Below are 12,083 nucleotides of genomic sequence, written 5' to 3' on the forward strand. Positions count from 1 at the left end.
GACGGTAATAATGTTACCGGAAATATAATATAAAGTAACGAACAAGAAAGTAACAATAGTTGTATTGCTTTGTTTCAGTATAGAGAGTACAACCTGTCCTCCCCCTTGCTAGCTGAGGGGAGTTATATTTATGCTAAGTCCTAACGGTAACAACATGAAGAGTCATAATTGGGGAGCTGAGGCTAACAGCAATAGCATGAAGAATCATGAATGAGGCGCTCAGCTTTAATTCTCTCCCTTCAATGCAATGAATGGCCATAATGTTTTCACCCGTTGGTGTTCTGCCCGTTGGAGTTCTTCCTGTTGGAATTCCACACGATGTCGGGTTAAATATGGTGTCGGGTCAGGTGCTGCTTATGATCCGGGACGGGTGCCAGCACCATTATCCTGTCACATGGGTATCCCTAGATTAAAGTTTTTTCACCATCACCAATTCTTCTTCATACCCTGCTACAACCATATCATGAGCTGCCATAATACTTCTCCAAGAATAACTTGCAATTTCCTACATTGGCATCAATAAATGAGGTATTAGGGAAATACCGTGCCTTATAAACTTTTGCAACAAGGGAACTGGGGTTTGTGAGGAAACGCCATGCTTGTTTACCTAACATAGCCAAATTAAATCCCCTGAGATCCACTACTACAGAATTGCATATCTGTTTGAATAAGGGGACTGTGATCATCTGGTAACCATGGGTATCCCTAGATTAATGTTGTTTCTCCATCACCAATTCTTCTTCGTACCCCTGCTACAACTATATCATGAGCTTCCATAATACTTCTCCAAGAATAACTTGCAATTTCCTACATTGGCATCAATAAATGAGGTATTAGGGAAATATCGTGCCTTATAAACTTTTGCAACAAGGGAACTGGGGTTTGTGAGAAAACGTCATCTTTGTTTACCTAACATAGCCAAATTAAATCCCCTGAATCCACTACTACAGAATTCACATATAATGTCGGGGCTTTAACGTCGGTCGGCTATTAGAAAATAGCCGACGTTATAAATAAAAAATAATAATAATAAATATATTACGACGTCGGTTATCTATTTAGCCGATGTCGTAGATTATTTTTTTAATATTCCATATATAACGTCGGCTATTTGTTAATAGCTGACGTTATAGAGTTTTGGGCATTTTTAAATTCATTTTTAGTTCTCCCACCTAACAACGCCCAGTAGCCCTTCTCCCTTCTCCCACCCAACCACGCCCAGCAGCACTTCTCCCTTCTTCCCATCGCCGACGCACAGCCAGGAGCCTTCGTCGTCGCTCCGCCATTGGCCACCGCCACACCGCACCGCCCCTTCTTTCCGAGGTCTCCGCTGCCCAGCCATAGCCACAGCATCGCACAGCCTCCGCCGCCACTCTGCCACACATAGACAAGCCGCCGACGAAGAGCCGCACCGCCAACGCACCTACAGCCGCGAGTAAGTTTTTTTTTTTTTTAATTATTATTAATTTATTTCGAATTTACTATTAATTTATTTCGAATTTTAGTAAATAATGTTGATATATTTGTATTTTAGGGTTTATTGGTATTATATTTCGAATTATTATTAATTTATTCCGAAGGCAGCTTTGTGTGGATTTGTTCGTGCACAGGCAAGTTGATGTTGCGAATTTTTTTATTCTGTAATTTATAAAGTGGGTGTTACTCTAATTTCTTTCTCTTCAAGTTTGTTTGACAAAATAATTGTTGGGTGTTTAGTAACATTTATTAGGCATTTATAGGAGCCTGGTGGTGCTGTAATTTGCTATTGTAACTACACTCTCACAATTGTGAAGGCATTTCCTCTCATGAAAATTAAGGATGTCATGTAATCAATATTCCTTTGTGTTTGTCGTTATATTTTGTTGGTTGATGTTTCACACAGCTTTGCTATAATACCCTAGACTAGCTAGATGCATACCAAACCTTCATCTCTGCATCACTGCATTTTTTACACTCAAATTTCTTGATAGTTGTTCACTTGTTTGCTGGTGCATGTTCTGCGTTTCTTTTCCTCCGTGTTCATTTTATGAAGCATGCTGGAAATTCTTTCAACTTTGATGAGGTAATCTTCACTGAGGTCTTATAAGTTGGGGTGGTCTTTGACGATTTGAATTTTTGTTATGTACTGTCTTTATTCTTGATCGGTTTGTTATACTATTATACATGGTGTATTAAAGTAACACTTTATGAAACTCAGACTCAATGTATATTAAGTTGTCTAATAGCTCTTTTGAATGTGATTGTGTTATTTATGCCTAATACATCCCTAAAAAATTCTAGCCTAATGAAATGCTTGAATTATGTCTTGCAGGGAGATGCAGACAGTGCTCTTGATAGGCTCTGGCAGAAGAAGAAAGTCGAAGCCCGCCAACAGTAATGTCTTTTGGTGGTCGTGTTTTATGTGGTTTACTATTAGCTTATCTGAGCATTGTTGGGAACTAGTATTTGGTTTTATAACGTTGTACACTCTAATGTATATTAAGTTATCTAATAGCTCTTTTGAATGTGATGGTGTTATTTATGCCTAATACAGCTCAAAGAATTACAATCTTGAGAGGAAACCATGAAAGACGTCAGGTATACATCCATTGTCCACTGTATATAATCCACTCCATTTTTCCTCTAATGTCATTTTATTGTTTTGTCATTGAATTTCTATTGATTTTTATGGGGGTTTATACCACAGACTTTGAATGTTCAGGTTGATCTTTACCATTCATTTTTAGAATATTTATTTACCCAAAAGGAAAACTGTTAGTTCCATTTGATATCTTCTTTCTAGGTTGTATGTACAACTTAAGTGCCAATATTTGTGCTTCTTAGGTGCCAATATTTAAGTTAAAGTAGTTTAATTTTTCAGTACACTTAAATGCATCTGCATCTGTAGAACCACAAGTAAGTTGTAGGATACAAGGGGAAGGGAATCTTGAATTCTAATGAAACCCTTGCATGGTTTAGGCAAGCGGTTTGATTCAAGTGCCAGTTAGAGAATGTCGGCAAGAGTAAACAATTTTAAGTCATTGACTCGATCTCTTTTGGAAAGTTACTTTGATGAAATAGAGTATTCTTCTATAGGGGGTTCTCACAGTAGTTATTCTTTATAGTGGTTTACTTTCATTTCCAATCTCTTGTAAGGCTTTATTTCTCAGGCCGGCCACCATGGTTTACTTTGTTGATGGTTCTTCATTCAGAAAGAAGGGCTTTGGAATCAGCAAGCCAAAATGGTTATTTTTTAAAACATGAAGGACGTCTCGTAGTCATTTAAAACTCGGATGATCACAGCTAGTAAACTCCTAATACTCGGAGGACCATTGGAGGTATTATCTCTTATCATGAGTGTCTAGCTTGTTTGACTGGTCAAATAGCTAAGAGCATCCTCAATAGTCATAGATTTTGAAGAGTTTTTGTAGGTGTGACTAGGAAAGAGAACACGTGAGAGAGAAGGGATAGAAAAAAAAAAAAAAAAAAAAAAAAAAAAAGCTAAGGAAATCACGCTCGGGCGCTTTTAGTGCGCTTCACACAACAAACACAACTGGCTTTTCAACTTTGGTGGGGCCCACTGTGCAGATAAAAAACAAGTTTTCCCTCCAAATCCTAAATCTTCTCTCTCATCCACATGTGCATCAAAACCTGCAAAAACCATATAAATCAACTATTGTGATACTCCAATATCACTATTTGGTAAACAACTTTTTGGCTTAATTTATTGATGCCAATAAGCTGAAAATGAAAAAGCTACTTTGAGTGACTTATTGATATAAGCTTATTTCATTTTTTATTTTTTTGCGAGAAATTTCATTTTTATTTTAAAAGTCTAATTTACCCTTATTAGTTGTTGGTTATTATAGTGTTTATATTTATTCAATTTTTATTCAAATTTACATATTTAATATCATCAGAACCGCTCAAAGTCGGATATTTAAATTGACTATTCACCTAAGACACTTATATATATATTAAATTGTGTTAATTGTTATGCTGAATTATTATTAACAACTTATGCTTATTCTATTTTTATTTGAAATTATATTTTTAATATCAAATTATTTTTAACTATGAAGTATTTCTTTACAATTATAACATTATTAATAGTTTTTTAAAAATAGTTTTAATGTTAAATAAAATTTTATCACATTCAGATTTTATATTGCATTTCAAATTCATAGATACGCTCATTAGTTTGGAGAAACCAAAAAGGCAATTGATTAGTTGAATAGTGTACTTATGTTTTGGGTAAATCCCTCAAACCAAAAGTCTCGTGTGGAACATGAAACACCTCTACTTAGTTGTTAGCTTTATGAAGTCGAGATCACACTTACAATTTGTGAAACAATTAAAGGACTACATTTTAAAACATTGAAAGACAAGTTGGTTCCAAATTGAAGAATGTGAAATAATTGATGGATTAAAAGTGAAATTTTCTCTTTGGCATTAATACTTTAATTTTATACACTTCAAATTGAAAATAACACAAAATTTGAACTAATTTAAGAGTTTTAAAATTAAAATATTATTATTATAGAACCTCTTTTTTTTTGTTATTTTTTTGGATCATAAGAAAAAGAAAACCCCAAGAAAAACAACCAACAACTATAAGACGTCAAAAACTCTTCTTGATCTCGAGACACCTATTTCTAAAGAATAGACTCTCTTTCATCACCAAACTTCCGTCATGTAAGATAGAAATCTTTGCAAGGAAAGCAGTTTCCTATTATGTTCGTTCACTGTTGGCTTTACGGCTTATGGCAGTTGTTTGGCGGGCCAACACTACCGTAAAATACTAAATTGAAAGTGTAAGTTTGTGAGAAGAAAATAGGGCTGAGTAACGTTCGGTTACTTGAAAAGTGGATCCGTTACAAAGTGACCCCGCGGGGTATTTATACAAGGAATTAGGCCCTGGCAAGAAAATGGGAAAATAACTAAAAATAGGCTTTGGAATCTACCAAAACTGGCAGAGTAACTGCCTAATATGAAAGAAGGAAACTGCTTGTCACGCAAGGAAACAATCTCCACGAAATTCGCCCTTAACTGCCTCTAGAATGTGCACCCGGTTGGGGACACACTGACTGCCTAGCCTGGTTGCCCGCATGAGCCAGCTAGGAACCCGGTCAAGGACGCACCGACTACTGCGGCTGGTGACAAGCCACGAATCGCTTACGGTTCTCATTTCATTCGTGTTGTCAAAAAGATTTTGTTATGCAAGGGTCGTTTGAAGATGTAAGGTGTAAAAGGGAATAAAACGGGGAGTGAGAACCACCCCGAGTATCGTACTCAAGGAATGACAACTTGGAAGTTGAGTAGAAGGTACGATGAGGTTGATTTGGCGTTTAAGTGATTCGATTCAAGTAACGTTGAGTGAAGAGTTGATTGATAAGGATCAAGGAATGAAGAGCTTAGAAGAAATAGGAAACAAATAAAAGGGAAAACGGGTTAGGATTGTGCTCCAATTGCATTGTGTGATTGGTTACTCCCTAAAATGAGAGGTTGTGGTGATTTGAATGCGAGTTACTAGTCAAGAGGAACGGCTTGCTAGTGCGTAACCAATTCGGTCTATACGCCTCCCTTAGGAATTCTCATTCTCTACGAGGCAATTTAACGAACACCTTGCCTACGTTCCTTCCCGGGCCGTTGTCCTCTCGGATCTAGGGCGGGGAATGTAGAGTGTCAAGAGGTCTACCTAGATTTAGCAATCTCTTGCCTAAATCTAGGATCCAACATCAACCAAGGAGATGAGCCCCACTCCAAAGAAGCTACAAAGATCTCCCTCAACAACAAGACATCCATAACATCAACAATCAATCACCACAATATGAGAAATCAAACAAACCCAACAACATAATAGCAATTTTAACAACAATCCCAATCCCTAAAATTTTAGCCTACCATCATTAAGATCAAGATCAAGCAATTGCAAGATAGGCAAAACAAGATATAAGCAATAAAGATTAAGTGGTAGATTTTACCCAAATGTAAGCTAGATCTCTTCAATAGCAAAGAGGAGATGAAGATCCAAGCCACAATTGCTCCAAATCTCCAAATCTTCTTGCAAATCCGAAGGTTTTTTGATAAAACCCTAGAGAGAGAAAAACTAAGCTAATCTAGATCTAAAACTTCTCTCTAAAAACTCTGAAAATTCTCTCTAAAATTGTGTAACTTCCCCTTCAAGAAAGCTGAAATAGGCCTTAAATATGCCCTTTTTTATTTAGCCTCCCATTTACGCACGGCGTCACGTCGTGACACCGGCGTAATTGGGAAATAGTCTCCCTCCGCGCTCAGCTTTGTCCGGCTCCTTTAATGCGGATTTACTCAGGACCTCACGCCATGAAGCTTTCGTAAATGGGGAATAACCCACGCTTTTTGCCTTGTCTCTCTTACGCTGCTCTCACGCCGTGAAGGTGGTTGTAAATGGGAAATAGTTCTTCTTTTCTCTTCCTCACGTGCGTGGCTTGTGACGTGTTTGGGTGCTCGTGTGCGCTCTTTTCTTGGACTTGATCTCTTTAGCCTGTTTTGCCACTTTCCTTGCCCAAAAGCACCTATAATCATGCAAAATACAATTGGGAAGGTATCTTTGCGCTAAACTGTGTTTTTAGGATAAATTACCCTCAAGAGCAAGACTTTCAGGTTAAAAACATGCAAAAACACTTATAAAAGGTTCCTCAAAACTAGCATATTTTGACGCTTATCACAAGTTCCACACTTTAGTTTGCTTGTCCTCAAGCAATTTCACTTTAAAAAGACCTGATAAGCTCAAGATATGCTCTAAACAAATTTTTGGCACACCACATTCTTTTTTCACCTACTTCATACCTGTATTATATGCCCCAAAATTACCGACCCACTATCAGAGGATCTCGAGCGTTAGTACTCCATTCACCGTACAGTATAGCAACAAATACCATCGTATATACTATATCAGGAATAATGAGTATAAAGACTAAATTGCCCCTACACAATGATAAATGATAATAAAAGTAAGGAAAAATGGTCAAATAGACCCTTCAACTTTACTCAAAAGTGCAATTAGACCTTCAACTTTAAAAAATGTTTAATTAAACACTCAAAACTTGTCAAAATGAGTCAAATAAGTCTAATTTACCGGTAAAATAATCGACGTTGACCGTCGTTGACCGCCGGAGAAGACCATTTCCCACCGGAGAAGATGACCGGAGGTCGTCTTCTACTCTTCTCTAGGATAGGGTGACAAGACTGGTTATCTTCTCCAAGAGAGGACGACCAGATTGGTCGCCTTCTCCATTGGAGAAGACGATTGGCCAGTCGTCCTCTCCAATGGAGAAGGCGACCGGCCGGTCGACTTCTCCGGCCACCGAATTTTTTTTTATGTTCGCCGAAATATTTTATTCCCTGGAATGTCGCTGGAATCTTAAATGACCGGTTATTCTATGTAAATTACCGGTTATTGGGTTTAGATGATTCTAAATAACAAGTTTGAGTGTTTAATTGCACTTTTTTAAAGTTGAAGGTCCTAATTGTACTTTTGAGTAAAGTTGAAGCACTTTTGACCATTTTTACTAATATAATAAAGACAAAATTGTTCAATCATGTGATACTTTCTTCCCAAAATTTAAAAAAAAAAAAAAAATTCTTGGATTTTTTTTTCATCTAACCAAACATGGGGAAAAGTAATGAACCGCAAGTTGTAGTGTTGTTATGCTATGCAACCGTGTGCACCATGCATAGTGCACACGGTTGCAAAAACGACGTCGTTTTGACGTCCGACTTCAAAAAAAAAAAATCAATTTCGATTGCCATTAACGGCGTTATTGTGACAACCTAAAATTTAATTTCCTAAATTCTATTTTACGAAATTCCAAAATAACCATTTTTCACTCTTCCAAAAATTTATTTCGAAAACAGTGTTTGAATTAAATATTTTGAGCCAAGTTTTTAAATAAATTCAACGCCGAGGTTTATTCTATTTCAGAAATCCTAAATTTTTGGGTACATTATGTACTAAGTTTTGACCCAAAAAGTCATTCTGAGTGAAATCGAAAAGAACTATGAGAAACCTGAACCAAGTGTTTAACTAGAAAACAATTTTTGGAAAAATCTACTTTGACCTCAAAGTTATTCAAAAGTCACTTTTAGACTACGGTTCATGGTGCAAGGTGGACCATGAACACTTTTCAACCTTTGTCTGATATCCTTTAGAAACAAGCAAAATCCCATTTCTACCCCCAACCAATCATTAGAGATTTGCCTAGGGTTTTGCACTCTATAAAAGCCAAATTATTCACTTCTCATTTCCTGATCTCATTCCCTTGCCTCTCTCAATCTTTGTCTGCTAGAAAGAAGAGGCACACACAATAAGTTTCATTCCTCACCATTCTTCTCTTCACTTTGCTTTAGTGTCATCTTTGACCTCCAAATTTCTGAGTTTTCCTTAGCCTTAGCTTGTGTTGTTGTTTGGGGTGTTTAGGTGGTGAAGGTAGTGGTGGAAGTTGAGTGGAGAGGAGGCTGAGATCCAAGCAAGGAGGAGGAACACGAAAAGGTATAAACCATGGACTCCCAAACCTATTTTCATCTCTGTTAACTGCCTTTCTTGTGTGTTAATATGTAGAAATGCTAAACACTTGTTGTGATTGGGCTATTTGTGTGTTGTAGTTGACTTATGGATGATTTGCTGTTACAGGGAAGAAGGAGCCAACTGTTGCACACAGAAGGTGCACCAGTAAACTCAACGGAGCTAGGCAACGAACCACGCCATGGTCCGTTGGCTAGCCTCGTTAAGGGACGGCCCTTGGCAACGGGCCATGGCATGGTTCGTTGCCAGGCACCGCTACTTGGCGGAGCCAAGTGGCGGGGCTTCCCAAGCCCCGCCACCAAGCTCCGCTAAGTTATACTATGTACTGACCGGGCCCTTTGAGGCTCAACTACGCGTTGTTCGGACTGGGACTCGTGGGCCCTTGAGGCTTGGATACTCAGGCTCGTTATAATGCACTTGTAGAAATTTGTTTCATTGATTTTGGAGTTGTAAAGCATGATTTATAGATGTTCTTGTGAAGATTATGTTTGCTGTGTTGATAGTTTTGGCTTGTGAAGCATTCCAGTGAAGTGGCATAAGCATCTGATTATATTTCATGAAGTGAGAAGCATGTTATATACTTGTTATTTGATTAAGAAGCGTGCCAAATTACTTGCTAGCATTTATTGAGAAGTTGTGCTAAACTTTGAGAATTGTTGCTTAAGAAATACTTGTTTTGAGAATTACAGTGAAGGAGACGAGAATTTGGTTTACAGTAAAGAATTTGTGTTAGTGCATTTCATTGACTTAAGGTGAATCATTGGCTCTAAGTAAGCCTAAGTTTTATTTCAACAATCTATATCTATTTTGGAAAATCATTATCATATTGCATTGAGAGTTGCATGATATTTGTTTTTCCAAAGTTGTGGGAAAGAACTGTTGATTGAGTTTATTTGTGCATGAGTTGCATATTGAGAGTTTATGGCATGAGAAGGTTGTTGCATGAGGCATGTCTATATATTTATCTATTGTGAGGTAAATTGGTTTTGGAGGCCCGTTAGGACTATGTCCTTTCGGAAGGAAAAGTGAAAGAATGAAAGTTTGAGAAAGATTTGGACATTGCGGTCCATTATGAGTAACTTGCTCGATATTCCTGGGTTACTAGGTTGGATATTACCCGACAGACTTGGAATCCCGGTTAGGGAGTGTGCGCACTGACAAGTAAGATACCGATTCCACCAATTTTGAGTGTAGAACCCGAGAGAGAGGTTAGGTGGGCGAGATGGTTAATTAGGCTGGCTATATGCCGAGCCCAGATCAGATCCATTCACGAGTGGTGAAGTTCCTGCCTCGCCCATGCTTATTGATGAGAAAGCGAGTCTGTGTGACTCAAGATGAAAGTTGATAAAGTGAGTCTGTGTGACTCAAGAGAAAGAAGAGAAAAGTGAATTTTTGTGATTCAACAGGAACCTCCAAAGAAATTGTATACTTTTTGATAGCAAGAGTATATACTTATACTTATTTCTTTTTGGCTTTACCTTTCACATGTGTTGCATCTCGATCACGTTGAGTTATATACCTTGTTATTGCTTATTGATGGGCTTGAAAGCATGAGTATATATTGAGCTATGTTTACTCATATTTGTTAAGCATGACTATTGTGTTGATTTACATGTTGACTAGGTTGCAAGCATATAGATTTGATTTTGAGTTGTCGAGTTATTGTCTAAGTGTTGAAAGTACTTGAGTTATGTATGCTTGCAAATTGATTTTCAAAATCTATATTCTATAGTACTTTACAGGTTTGAGTGATTTTATACTTAGCTTCGTGCTAACGGGTTTATTTCCAAACTGTTTTTGTAACCCCAGGTAGGACCAGTTGTTGAGCGCGCACGAGAGTAGTTAGTGCGTAGATGAGCTTTAGAGCCTAGTTTGCTTATGATTTTTTATTTTGACTAGTACTGATATTGATGTTAGACTTTGACTGACTGTTGGATCGTAGTTACTCTTTTGTCAGTGTTGAACACCGGGGTTTGTACCCCCAACTTTAAAGTTTTAATGAAGTTGACTGTTTAATTATTTACCTTTTTAGCCTGTGCAGTCACCTCGAGTGGTAACTGTGGTGGTAACACCCGTTGGATGGTTTTAAATAGAATTAAGTTGTTACATCTTTCTTTTATTTTCTTGCTTAGCTTATCTTATTAAGATAAGTATTCGGGAATTTAGATTAAGAAAAGTGGGCTGTTACAGTGTGCATAATTTGAACTATACAACCATAGCTTCATAACTATACATTCAGAATTGCATAACTATACATTCATAACTTCATAACTATACATTCATAATTGCATAACTACACATCCATAACTTCATAACTATACATTCAGAATAATATTCATAACTTCATAACTATACATTCAGAATTGCATGCATAACTACACATCCATAACTTCATAACTATACATTCAAAATTGCATGCATAACTACACATCCATAACTTCATAACTATACATTCAGAATTGCATAACTACACATCCATAACTTCATAACTATACATTCATCAGAATGTGAAATTATAAAATTATGAATATATGTTTACGTAACTAACGACAATTGAAAATGATTTTTTTTTTAAAAGTAAAACGACATCGTTTTGCAACCGTGTGCACCATGCATGGTGCACACGGTTGCACAACATAATTTGCCCAAGTTGTTCCCTATCCATAATAAAGTGACAATTTATCAAGGTCCAATATTAAGGGCATCCTCAATAGTTTAGGATTTTACCCCTAATTTTTGTGGGCCCCAACATCCACCTCATCATCCGCTATCTCACTCAATCACAAAATCTCTTCTTCCCATTAGTTTCAAGTTTTTTTCCAACTTTTTATGGACCCACCATTTTATCTCCATATTTTAATTATTTCTTTATTATTTGATTTAAAAATTTATAATTTTAGAGGTAAACATAAATGATACGTAAAAATAATACGTAAATTAGCATACATAAAAATTGCAAGCTTTCATTTCCAAACTTATAATTAAAATAAACATAGTAAGCCTAATTAATTAATACGATAGTTATAAAATGAAAATTAAACAACTAATTGCTTAAAAATTAAACTACAAAGCGGTTAAAAATAAATTCAAACGCATAAAAAAAATACAAAGCGGTTAAATTAATTGCCGTTGTTGTTCCATATGTACTCAACCAATTGAGAGAGTTGAATAAATTGAGAGAAATATAAAAATTGAGAATAAGATGAAAAGTGTTAAAATTTGTGAAAGATGTGTTATTTATAACAAATAAAATGATAATTATTAACAAAAAAATATAAAAAAATAATAATAAGTTGTGCCGTTGCAAATTGCAACGGCACAAATTATGGTCGTTGCCATTGGCAACAGCTGGAAAAATGACCGTTGCCAATGGCAATGACCAGAAACAATTAATTTCAGAGTGGCCGGCTGGCCGCCACTTTGAAACGCCTTGGCGGGCGCGTGTGCCGCCAAGCAGAAGGGTGAGACGCACCTGCGACTCTCACCCTTCATTTGTTATTATTATTTTTTTAAAACTTCTGACAACTTGTCTGCATTGCAG

General features: G+C 36.8%; 1 long non-coding RNA gene across 5 annotated transcripts; it reads left to right on the plus strand.

The window, feature by feature from the left end:
• Positions 1 to 1,179: 1,179 nt before the first annotated feature.
• LOC109189901 lies at positions 1,180 to 10,565 on the plus strand. Of its 5 annotated transcripts, none has more exons than XR_002055654.1 (5): positions 1,180 to 1,435; positions 2,312 to 2,577; positions 3,150 to 3,317; positions 8,438 to 8,509; positions 10,352 to 10,565. It is a non-coding gene; the product is annotated as an uncharacterized LOC109189901 (long non-coding RNA). The 5 variants fall into 5 exon arrangements; XR_002055655.1 differs by having other exon boundaries at positions 3,192 to 3,317; XR_002055657.1 differs by lacking the exon at positions 10,352 to 10,565 and adding an exon at positions 9,648 to 9,945.
• Positions 10,566 to 12,083: the final 1,518 nt, after the last annotated feature.

This window comes from Ipomoea nil, unplaced genomic scaffold (genome assembly GCF_001879475.1).
Source record: "Ipomoea nil cultivar Tokyo-kokei standard unplaced genomic scaffold, Asagao_1.1 scaffold1568, whole genome shotgun sequence".
NCBI classification, from domain to species: Eukaryota; Viridiplantae; Streptophyta; class Magnoliopsida; order Solanales; family Convolvulaceae; genus Ipomoea; species Ipomoea nil.